The sequence below is a fragment of the Oratosquilla oratoria genome, chromosome 39, assembly GCF_046742065.1.
Source record: "Oratosquilla oratoria isolate Oo_2021 chromosome 39, ASM4674206v1, whole genome shotgun sequence".
In the NCBI taxonomy this organism is placed as follows: domain Eukaryota; kingdom Metazoa; phylum Arthropoda; class Malacostraca; order Stomatopoda; family Squillidae; genus Oratosquilla; species Oratosquilla oratoria.
The window spans coordinates 2,280,001-2,292,500 of record NC_134815.1 but is presented as its reverse complement, the minus strand read 5'-3'; the positions used below and the strand labels follow the sequence as shown (position 1 = coordinate 2,292,500).

At 39.7% G+C, this 12,500-nt stretch overlaps 1 protein-coding gene across 2 annotated transcripts in view; it reads right to left on the bottom strand.

The window, feature by feature from the left end:
- The window catches only part of LOC143020249 (uncharacterized), a 124,334-nt gene that overhangs the window by 100,156 nt on the left and 11,678 nt on the right, over window positions 1–12,500 (bottom strand). The window lies entirely within an intron of this gene.

Genomic DNA, 12,500 nt, shown 5'->3' with positions numbered 1-12,500 from the left:
AAACAAGAAAACAATTTGGTTTAAAATAAAATGGACGACTAACTAATTATTAAAGGAAATATGATTAAGCACATACAGAATATAAAAAAAAAGAAAGAAATATTAGACGAAATGGAAACAGTATCGATGTATTTATTCTAAGTGTTAACAAATTAGGAAAAGAAAGTTAGGAAAGAGGCACCCCAGTGGTAGAAACGGGATTAAAACCATTAATTAATTATTTAGTTTATTGATTGATTTATTCATTTATTATCTATTTATTCTTTCTCCTTTCCTTGTGCAGTTCTCGAACTCAATTCAGTCTCCTTTTAGAACCGGAATCCTTTCCAAGATTTGAGTAATTTTTTTTTTTTTTTTTTTTTTTTTTTTTTTTTTTTTTTTTTTTTTTTTTTTTTTTTTTTTTTTTTTTTTTTTTTTTTTTTTTTTTTTTTTTTTGGCCAGAGTGAAATCATACAAATGGCCTGCAAGGTTTGCAACCTCGTTACATCTTTTCAGTTCTGAAATATAATCTGTCGTCAGTCGAATTACTCACTTTGGGAGAAGTTTTCCTTAGCCAAGAATTCACCTGACGTCAGCTAGAAAAAATATCTAATATTCAACCAAGGCAACAATGGATTGTAAGTAATCAAGGAGAAGAACTACGAAGTGACTGTCTGGTCCAGTGGACTGTGGGCCACAAGTTATAGTCCATGGACCTCTTAGGGTGTCATCACACTGGGCTAATTTTCCTCCGACTGTTGGAGGAAAATTTTAGCCCGCAGCTTTCGGGAAGGAATCTGATGGAGGAAAATAGTTTTCCTCCAGCGTATCAAATGACATTATATGTAAATTTTTGAGAAGACAAAATAGTTTGCCACAGTCGGAAACAAGTGTCACTAACCGAGCTAAGACGATTAAATTTAGTGTTTAAGGGTCTTCTCCACGAGGTTCAACAACAGCAACACATAAAGTATGGGATACGTGAGGGCGACCCATCGGGCATGGCCCGCCGGCCCCGTGTCGAGAGATACCGGGCATTGGGCCAAACCAAGCCTTTACGAATCCACGCAGACCCGGGTGACATAAACGTTGTTACGAGCATCTGCTAAGTACATCAACACTACCAATTAGATTCGCTAAAGTAGGTTTCTTGGTCCACAGAAGCAGTTAATTCGTGAATCATTTAACAATACCTATTTTAAGACGATGAATCACAAAATTAATCTTCTACTTTTGCCTGTAATTATACGGTTTTTGATAAGATGGGAGGGAGGAGGGTGGAGGGGAGTGGAATATATATGAAATGGAATGGATGGGAGTGGTTTTTATGCCTTTTTCTTTTTGGCTACGCCCTGTGTGAGGGGGGAAAGGCCTTTGGTATATGTATGTATGTATGTTACTTTAAGTGAATCAGAGTATGGAGTAAATTTCAAATGGAGAGCGTTGTGACGTCATGTCGTTTGACGACGCCATCTTGGCCAAAGTCGAAATCACCGGGAACTTTCGAACTCAAAATTTTCAGAACTTATTGACCAAAAAAGATCATTAATTACCTGTTTATAAAAAAATATTTACAAGCACATACTCGCGCTAGTGTGGGGAGAGGGAGATATTTTGGGACCATCCTTACAGCGTGCCAAGAGATACTTGTGTACACCTATGTCAACTAATAGGGGAACACGTACACGTTCACATGTAAACACGCGGTTGCACACACACACACACACACACACACACACACACACACACACACACACACACACACACACACACACACACACACACACACACACACACACACGCAAATACGACCTGATTTCCGAGCACTTTTATACTAGTTGTCCTTCTTTTTTTTTTTTCTATTCGTTTTTCTACCTTCTTATAGACTCCTCCCACTCTCCTCCTCCTCCTCCCTCTCACCCACCACCTCCTCGCCCTCCTACACTCTCTCTCTTTCTCTTCCTCCTCTTTTTCCAAACACCCCCTCCTCTTCCTCGTCTTCTTTCTACTCCTCCTCCTCCTCCTCCACGTCCTTCTCCTCTCTCCTCCTCTTCCTCGTCTTCTTCTTTCTCCTCCTCCTCCTCCTTCTCCTCGTCCTTCTCTCTCCTCTTCCTCCTCGTCCTTCTCCTCTTCCTCTTCCTCCTCCTCCTCCTCCTCCTCCTCCTTATCTCTCTTGACGAAGCCCGCGTGTAATTCTGTGTGTGTATTTACCTAGTTGTATTTACCTAGTTGTATTTTACGGGAAGGGGAGCTATGCTCGTGGGGTCCCGTCTTCATATCTCATTTTATCTAAACTATTTTTAAATTCATGTATTGTTTTTGCACACACCACTTTCTCATCTAACTTGTTCCAACTGTTTATTACTCTGTGAGGAAAGCTGTTCTTTTTCAAGTCTCTTCTATAGCTGTCTTTTTTTTTTTTTCTTTCCGTGTCCTCTTGTATTTCTGTTATCCCATTTTATCAGATTCTCTCTATCAGTAATTTCTATGCCTTTCATGATTCTGTAAATAGCTATCAAATCTCCTCTCTCTCTTCTTTGCTCTAGTGTCTGTAGTTCAAGTTTTTCTAGTCTCTCTTCATATGATAGTTTTGAGAGCGTTGGTGCCAGTTTTGTAATTGCTCTTTGTATTCTTTCAAGTTTTTTTTATACATTTTTTTGTACTTGGTGACCATATCGTTGCTGCATATTCCAATCTTGGTCTTATCAGGGTGATTAGGATTTTCTTCACCATTTCTTCATCCAGGTATGTAAATGCAACTTTGATTGTTGTTATTAAATTATAAGTTTCTCCAAAAATCTTATTTATATGTTTCTCAGGTGACATATTATTCATAACAATGACTCCCAGGTCCTTCTCATTTTCTACTTTTTTTATTCCTTCTTCTCCCAATTTATATGCTCCTGTTATTCTGTTTTTGCTTTTTCCAAATTCCATTATACTACACTTTTTTGCATTGAACTCCATCTCCCACTTCCTACTCCATTCCTGTACTATATTTAGATTCTCTGTAGTGATTCACAATCTTCTTCAGTTTCCACTCTTTTCAGTAGTTTTGCATCATCTGCAAAGAAGCTCATATAGCTTTCAATTCCTTCATCCATATCATTAATATATATAGCAAACATTATTGGGGCCAGTACTGTTCCCTGCGGAACACCGCTTATTACTTCATCCCATTTTGAGTGCTGGTTTCTTATCACTACTCTCATTTTTCTTTCTTGCAAAAAGTCTTCCATCCAATTTAGTAGTTTTCCCTGTATTCCTCCTTGAGTTTCTAATTTCTTAAGCAACTTCTTATGTGGTACTTTATCAAAAGCTTTCTTTAGGTCTAGAAATGCACAGTCCGCCCATCCATCTCTTTCTTGTATTATATCTATTAGCCTTGAATAGAAACATATTAAATTGGTGACGCATGATCGTCCTTGTCTGAATCCAAATTGCCTTGGATTTAACACTTTTTTTTTTTTTTTTCTAAATATTTTACCCATCTACTTTTGATAATTCTTTCACAAATTTTTGCTATTGTACTTGTTAGAGAGACTGGTCTATAGTTTGTAGGTTCTTCTTTATTTCCTCCTTTATATATAGGTACTATATTTGCTTTTTTCCAATCTTCTGGAACTTTTCCTTCTTTCAAGGAACTGTTTAGTATGCTATGTATTTTGTCTGCCAGTTCATTCCTGCATTCTTTCAGAATCCAGTTTGCTATATCATCTGGTCCATGCGATTTTCTGACATCAAGATTACTCAAGTGTGTCAATATTTCATTCTTTGTTACTTCTATTTCTTCCATAGGGGGGACTTTCTCTTTCCATTCAATCTCTTCAGGTTGTATGTTCTCCCTTGTAAACACTGATTTAAAATGTTTGTTCATAATTTCCGCCATTTCCATTTCCTCAGTGTATTCAACTCCTCTTGTCTTAATTTCTCCAAGTCTTGTTTGTTTTTCAGTTTATTGTTTACAAATCTGTAGAATAGTTTTGGTTGATCTTTACACTTTTCTATGACATCTTTTTCATATTTTCTCTTTTCCTCTCTGCACGTTTGTACATATTCATTTCTATAACCGGTATATATTTTCCATTTTTCAGGTCTTCTGTCTTTTTTCCATCTGGTCCAGGCTTTGTCTCTTTTGCCTTTTAGCTCCCTACAACTTTTGTTGTACCAGCATTTTACATATTCTTTTTCTTGTTTTTGTCTTGGGACATACTTTTCCACTCCTTTTTTTTTAATTTTTGTCAAAATATTCCATTTCTCTTCCACTGTTGTTTCTTCTTTGTATATTTCTTCCCAGTTTTCTTGTTGAAAGAATTCTCTTATTTTATCAAAGTTTGTTTTTTCATACATCATTCTTCCTTTTCTATATTGCTCATTTCTTTTCCTATATTTTTCTTCATTAAGTTCCAGTTCAATCAATATGTGGTCACTTTTACTTATTGGTGTTTTATATTCAATCTTGTCCACTATTCTAGGTTCAGATGTAATTATTAAGTCTAGTCTCGATGGTTCTTCTTCATTTCTATACCTGGTGTTCTCCTGTATCCATTGTGTCATTGCATGGTCAGTAATCATCTCAAGTAGAGCGTTTCCCCATGAGCCGTCTCCACCCTTTACTGTCATTTCTTCCCAGCAGATTTCTTTGCAATTAAAGTCGCCCATTATAACTATTCTTCCTCCATCTTCCATTATTTTATTTAATGTTATCTTTGTGTCCTCTAACATACTTTTATGTTCACTCTCCTCCCATGAGGCTGTTTTCGGAGGCACATAATTTATCACAAATTTTCTGCTCTTCTTATCTCTGTCTTCCACTTCTATCATAATCATCTCTACTGTATTCTTTCCATATATGACACCCTTCACGTTTATATCCTTCTTAGTCAGGAACATAACTCCACCCCATTGCTTTTTCTCTCTGTTTTTAATCCAATAATTATATGCATCATGTCCTACACTGTTGGGTGGTAGTGGGCCTTTTAATTTTGTTTCTACAATTCCCATTATGTCCGGTTCTTTTTCTTTCAAATAATCATTCAGCTCATTCAATCCTGTTATTAATCCATCTATATTTGTGTAAGACGCTCTTAGTTTTCTGTCACTTCCATTGTGTTCTCTGTTTCCCTTTTGTTTTTCTCTTGTATGTCGAACTGCCTTAGTTTCATATTCACTACTCTCCAATAGAATCTCTCTTTCTCTGACTCCGTTCTGTTCTCGTTTTTTGTCTTAGCTTCAAGTCTTTTCTGCTTTTCTTCCTCTCTTTCCTCTTTATTCATTTCCCTTTTTATCCATACCTTTTTATATTATTCACTTGTTGCTAGTTTCCCTGTTTTGGATAAGATATTCTCTGCCGTCGTTTGTGACCTGAATTTAATCTTAATTGGTCTGGTCTTATCTTTACTATACTTTCCGAGCCTGAATTTTTCCTCAATTTCCTTCATAATTTCTGGTTCATCTTCCTGAACTAATTTTAGTAAACTGCTTACTTTTTCATTTTCCTCATTGGTTCTTGAGGTGTCTGTGTGTGTGTGTGTGTGTGTGTGTGTGTGTGTGTGTGTGTGTGTGTGTGTGTGTGTGTGTGTGTGTGTGTGTGTGTGTGTGTGTTCACCTTGGTCTTTGGATCACGTGTTGGACTCGTGATCGACAGCTATTTCCCTCCGGAAGAGAGCTCAGAGCTCGTATGACCGATCTATGGGAAATGCTATGACCTTACACACACACACACACACCCAACTCCCCGCCCACGAGAGTCAGAGTAACGACCCGAAGCGCAGCGATACCGAAATAATTTCGGCCCTGGGCAGGATTCGAACCAAGTTCTACGAGCACCACCATGCTGGTAGTCCTTCGCTCTACCAACCGCGCCACCGAGTCGTGTGTGTGTGTGTGTGTGTGTGTGTGTGTGTGTGTGTGTGTGTGTGTGTGTGTGTGTGTGTGTGTGTGTGTGTGTGTGTGTGTGTGTGTGTGTGTGTGTGTGTGTGTGTGTGCGTGCGTGCGTGTGTGCGTGCGCGCGAAAAAGGGGGCGGGGTGGGATAGGAGAATAAATTCCCCAAAGGCAGCCGTAACAAGGTCTTTTCACTCAGGAAAGACAACAAACCCTATGACGTCACGACGAGACGTTAAGAAATAGCGAGTACGTTAAGGTGTTATCATACTGGGCTTCTATGGGTTATTACACTGGGCTTCTTCCACGGGATTCGCTAGCGCCGACAGTTGAGAGTTCGTTTGCGTAAAAACGACTTCGGTTACAAAATTTCAATTTTTCAAATCTCCAAATATCAAATTACCTTTCCGGCATATACAGCAAAACTGAATAACGAAATAAAAGATTGCAAACCTATACGAATATCAGACATAATGTTGAAATGTTCTTAGAGAAACCTAGATTTCTGCAAGTAAAGTAATATTCTAGTTACTCGGTTGTCGGATTTTCTCGTGACGTCATGTCGTTTGTGATGAACAAATTCACAAAACACAGATGAGGAGTTAAGACCCAATTACCTGGCCTGACCTTACATGACCTAAAGTCGATACACAAATTGGCAAATAAATAAATTAATAGATCAATAAATACATAAATGAATAAACAAATAGGTAAATAAATAAATTGATAGACAAATAAATAGATAAATAGATAAATGAATAAAAATATATAAACAAATAAATAAGCACTTAAGTAAGTTGATAAGTAAATAAAAATTTAAACAAATAAATGCATCAACAAATTAATGATAAACAAATCTATAAATAAATAAGAATATAAGTAAATAGATAGATAAATTGATTAATTAATTGATCAAATATTTACAAGGGAGGAAAATTGGAAATTAATCATTCTAATTTCATCTGATTTGATCACATTAAATGTTTTATTCTAACTGACGCCATCATAAGAACATAAGAATGGAGGGAACCGCAAGAGACCATAGGGCCTACACTAGGCAGTTCCATGTCCAGTACCACAAGCCATCCCCATCTATAAAGTTATGTTCCCTTCTTTTAAAACAAACAATAGTTTCAGTGCTCACTACATGGTTACTAAGTCTATGTCCAGCTCACTTCCTGATGGGTAGGTTCGAGTCCTGAAAACTCCCTTCCTTAAGTGACGCCATGCAATTTGATTCAGCTGTGTGTAGTCCCCTTTGGTGATGATTCTTAATTCGGTTTGACGTCGCGAACTTCCCCCTATCAGGAGGCTAGAACGGTTCCCCTTACAGAGGACTTTGCAGCGCGGAACTGAATGAACCATGCCCTTGGTCCAACTCGCTGGTGGCAGAAATCGAACTGACGTCACTTCAACCTCCGCCGCAAGTAGTGACGCTCTAACACGCTCGGCCAGTGAGGATTCTTTGGTAGAAGAATCAAAACCTCCTTAGGTGGGATTCAAGCCTCCCTAATCTTGTAAAGGAAACTCCTAAACGAGTTTAGTCAGTGTCTAACGGGATCCGCCTACAAGTCCTCTGGAGGAGTTTGCTATTTATGAGGGAAGTAGGCAAGAACTGGTTTACTAACCGGGTGGTCAACGAATAGAATAGACTTAGTAACCTTGTAGTGAGTGCTGAAACTATCGGTTGTTTTAAGAAAAGGTTAGATAACTTTATGAATAGGGATGACAGATGGTAACGGACATGGAACTGTCTGGTGTACGCCTTAGGGTCTCTTACAGTCTCCTCCAGTCTTATGCTCTTATATCATCCAACCTTCGCAGTGAGTAACTGTGCTCTTTATTGTTCCTTGGTGAAGCCAAGGAGAATGTTACTGTTACTTCACTCGGCGGGGGGGTGGGGTGGAGGGGGGAGGCAGAAGGGGGGGAAGCAGAGGGGAGGGGGAGCAGAGGGGGGGGGAAGGGATACCCCATACCCTATCTACTCATCATTTGATACAAAATTTTTCCAATCTGTTTATGATAATGCCCACCCCTTTCAAGTTTTAGTAACCATGTAGTGAGCACAATTATTTTTACGAGAAGGTGAGGTAACTTTATTAGGATGACGGGTTGTAATGGACATGGAACTGCCTAGTGTAGGACTTATGGTCTCTTGCAGTCTTCTCCATTCTTATGTTCTTATGTCTTCACCCATAACCACTGCATCTTATTGCATCTCGAGATATAGATACAGTAATGATGGATTCTAAACAGTGACAACTGAAATTCCCTTTGGATGCCTAGGACGCCTGTTCTCAACCTGCGGGTCGTTTGGGGTTTCAGAGGGGGTCACAAAGGATTCGAGAGAATAATATATTTTCATATATTTGAATTAGACACTTGAGCTTTTACTAGTTTGGTGAGTGCAACACTGGTGACACAATTGCGGTGGCCTGCTACAGTAAACATATCAACCACAACCAATGTTTTATCTTGCCTTTTCAAAAGGTTCACCGTTTCAAGTTTTGATTATGGGGGGGGGGGTTACGGTAATACCCTGAAGAGTCTCGGGGGGTTTTAGGATGAAAAAGATTAAGAACAACTGCCTTAAACCCCAGCCACACCAAGCTTAAGACCTGTTTCCGACCACCTTCGACCGAAAATCAAGCGATCGGTCGGCGACACAAAACCTATGCAAGGAATTGAAATGGAAAAAGTTAATGTGGTTGATAAGATGAAAATCTATGTACTGGGGACTATTCAGTGTGTGTTGTAATATATCTATCTGTCTATAAATCTATTTATCTATCTTATTACCGACTACCAACGACTTCCAAAGACTGCCTGCAACTGGTCGGCGACCACCTGGTGGTCGGAAACAGGTCGTAAGCTTGGTGTGACTGCAGGGCCCTTAGGGGGAACTAAAGACATGGATAGGTCACTTGTCTTCTTGAAGTTCGAAAATTTTGAGTCATTTTTTTTTTATAAGAACATAGGAATGGATGAGACTGTAAGGGACCATAAGGTCTACACTAAGCAGTTCCATGTCCCTTAACACCTGTCATCCCAACCCATAAAGTCTCCTCTTCTCTTAATACAACCATTTGCCTCAGCCTTCACTACATGGTTACTAAGTCTATTCCATTCTGGAGGCCATCCAAACCTAACTTTTGATACATCAGAAGTACGGGAAGACATCTCCCATTTCTGCTACACAAGTATAATATTGTTTACATTAAATCACATATATTACAACGAAACTACTACATTTAAATATATGTAAAATAACGACAAATACATTAGGATTGTTCTGGTAAATCCTGGATCGGTTTTGGGTGTTCACGGTAGGAAATATACACACGAACACAAAACCTCTTTATACATATGTATTCATTAAGTATTACCAAGGAAAATGAAAAGGAGAAAGTTGAGACGTACTACGTAGAACCAGAAGACACTCGAGGCGTCTTGAGAGGCGCACTCGAAGAATGTGTTGCAAGGAGTCTGGGCACAAGAGATGCTCGTGTTGGTAAATGTCAGGAAGAGGGTTTTATGAGAAGCAGATGTCCAGAGGGAAGAAGGAGACCAAGGTGCTCAACGCTGAGGAAAGCAAACCGCGGACACCGTCTCTCCTGCATTCACGTATTATGAACACTTTCGGTCCACCTGCATGGCTGAGGTCCGGGAGGATACCTGACCAGCAAACCACGACACAGAGAGAAGAGAGTGCTTAGGGTGGGGAAAAGGGTATGTTCTATCTTTAAGGAAAATAGAGAGATTCGTTTCGATGTTAGCATGGCAATAGAAGTAAAGAAGTAAATGATTATGAGAATGAAGCAAAAAATAGGATGATTGGGATGAAAAGGAAAAGTGCGAAAGGGAATGGAAACTCTTACAGAATTAACGAAGTTAAGGAAACAAAAACGAGTGAGAGAGAGAGAGAGAGAGAAAGTGAGAGAGAGAGAGAAAGAGAGAGAGAGAGAGAGAGAGAGAGAGAGAGAGAGAGAGAGAGAGAGAGAGAGAGAGAGAGAGAGAGAGAGCGAGAGAGACGGAGGGAGGAAAAAATGGACATGGAAACAAAAGAATAGCACAAAACAACAGAGATCGTAAAAAAGGCAAAATATTGAAGATGGGTAACGTGCCTGGGCTGGATGATTTATCGGGAGAGATGCTGCTGATTATGGTCCTGCAGAATCTTTCCGAGAAAGAAAATGCATAGGTTTAGATGAAAAATAAAGGTCTTCAGGGTATCGGGTATGTATAGGAAGAGAAGATAAGAGGTAATGCAGAAAATATAAGTTTATAACATATACCGAGAAAATTTTACTCTATATTTTTAGAAAGCATGAAAGAAGTAACAAAAATGTGTGGAAGAGGGGCAAGGGATTTCCAGAAGGAAGATAGCCTGTATGAAACAGGCATATAAATCGAAACAGAGCACTGACAAATAAAAGTGCAAGTTTGAAATATGTGAGGTATCCATGTTCTTTAGAAAGAATAATAACATGTTTGAAACAGATAACTGACAAATATAAGATAAACATTGAAGAGAGAAAAATCGAAACAGACTACTGATAAATATTAGGTGAACGTTGAAAAAAGGGTATCCATGTTCTTAGAAAAGAATGATAACAAATTTGTTTGAAAAGCAACAACAGATAAGTGATATATATATATATAAGATGAACGTTGAAAAGAGAAACTTTGAAAAGGATTACTGACAGATATCAGGTGAATCTTGAAAAGATAGGTGAGTCATCCATGTTCCTAGAAAAGGTGAATAGCAAAGTTGATAGAAAAGACCTTCAGGAAGGTTCAAGTGATGAACGAGGTGGGAAGCGATTCCTGGGAAGGGTAAAAAGTATAACGTAAAGGTAGAATGGTGCATGTGGAAGGAGAAGAAGTACTTCATAAGTAGGTTAGGTTTAAGACAGGGCTATTTATACCATCGCGGTCGTTTGATGTTGGTGTAGATAAAGTTATGAAGGAGCCAAGTGACAGGGTGATTCAGAGAGAGTGATTGAAAGGTAGGGTGAGAGGGGGAGATCAACGATGAGCTCCTCGTGGAGTGCAGCTGTGGGACAGTGAACGAATGTTGCATATATAAGCGTCAGTGTGGTAAGGGGAGCATATATCCAAAAGGTAGGAAGCATCAGAGTCATGAGGTTCTGTGAGATCGAAAAGAAAATACTGAGAATGTAGATATATAGAAAAAAATATGAACAGAAAACGATGTTGGGACAGTGTTTCAGATACTAGCGTCAGTGTGACAAGAAGAACATACTTCCAATAGATAGGACACATCAGGGTCATAACGTCATACAAGAACGAAGAGAAAAGACTAAGAACGTAGATATATGGGAAAAATCTGAGCAGAAAACGTTGTTTATATATCCAAGTGTAGTCGTGGTAGACTTTGTGTTTGTATGATAAAGAAAGTATCCGTACAAGCCACTGTTCTCGTGAGGAAAGACAGGCTTCTGGGAACATGAGAGAGGCGAGCGTGGCCACCGGGTTGTTTAGCCTCGGCTCCGAATCCTCCCTCCCCACCAACACACACTCCTCCGCCTTGTTACGCAATTCGAACTTCTATTTTCATATCACCACTCACCAGTTCCCCACCTCCACCCCAACCACCCCACGATCCTCATCCGCCTCTTCTTCCCTTAGGCTATGCCTTCCTTCTTTAAAGTATCTCCTCTTCCTTCACCTTCCTCATTCCTCTTTCTTCTCACCTCTTGCCTGTCTTTCCTATCTCCCCTCTCGGTTTCCCCCTTCTCTCCCCCTCCAACTCCCCCTCCTGCACGTCTACGACGTTCTCTCCCCCCCCTCCCCGCGCCACCCCCCACCCTCGCCCCGGCCTCTTGCTCTAGTTGGCCAACCCAGTTCCGTTTTCGTTTCATGTTACTAAGTTTATCTCTTCGCTGGGAGAAAACGGGTGGAAATAGCAGGCACCCCGCGCGCGGCCCAGTCCCAGGCGAGCGGCCTCCGGCAGGCGGATTAGTAAGGTTTTGGCCAACGCTGGGCCAACAAAGGTAGACCTAAGTAAGCCTAGGTGGGCGCGGTTGGCCAAAACAAGACCGGCAGAGCTTGGTCACCGTAAGACATGAGTCAACACGCATACACACACACACACACACACACACACACACACACACAAACACACACACACACACACACACACACACACACACACACACACACACACACACACACACACATATATATATATATATATATATATATATATATATATGTATATATTTATATATATATATGTATTGTAACAGAATAATCTTGAACCACCAGGTCAGTGAGGATTTAGGTCGGTTGTTATATTCTAAGAGCTGCTGAACAGTCATCAATATGACGCAATTACATAAGAACATAAGAATGGAGGAGACTGCAAGAGACCATAAGGCCTACACTAGGCAGTTCCATGCCCCTTACCACCTATTATCTCCATAAAGTTATCTAACCTTCTCCTAATACAATTAATCGTTTCAGCGCTCCTTACATGGTTACTAAGTCTATTCCACTTGTTAACCACTCTATTGGTAAACCAGTTCTTGCCAATTTCCTTTTTAGATCTATATCTTTCACATTCCTGAGTGCTTTGTGGACATCGGGGTTGAGCGTCAAGTCGAACGCGTGA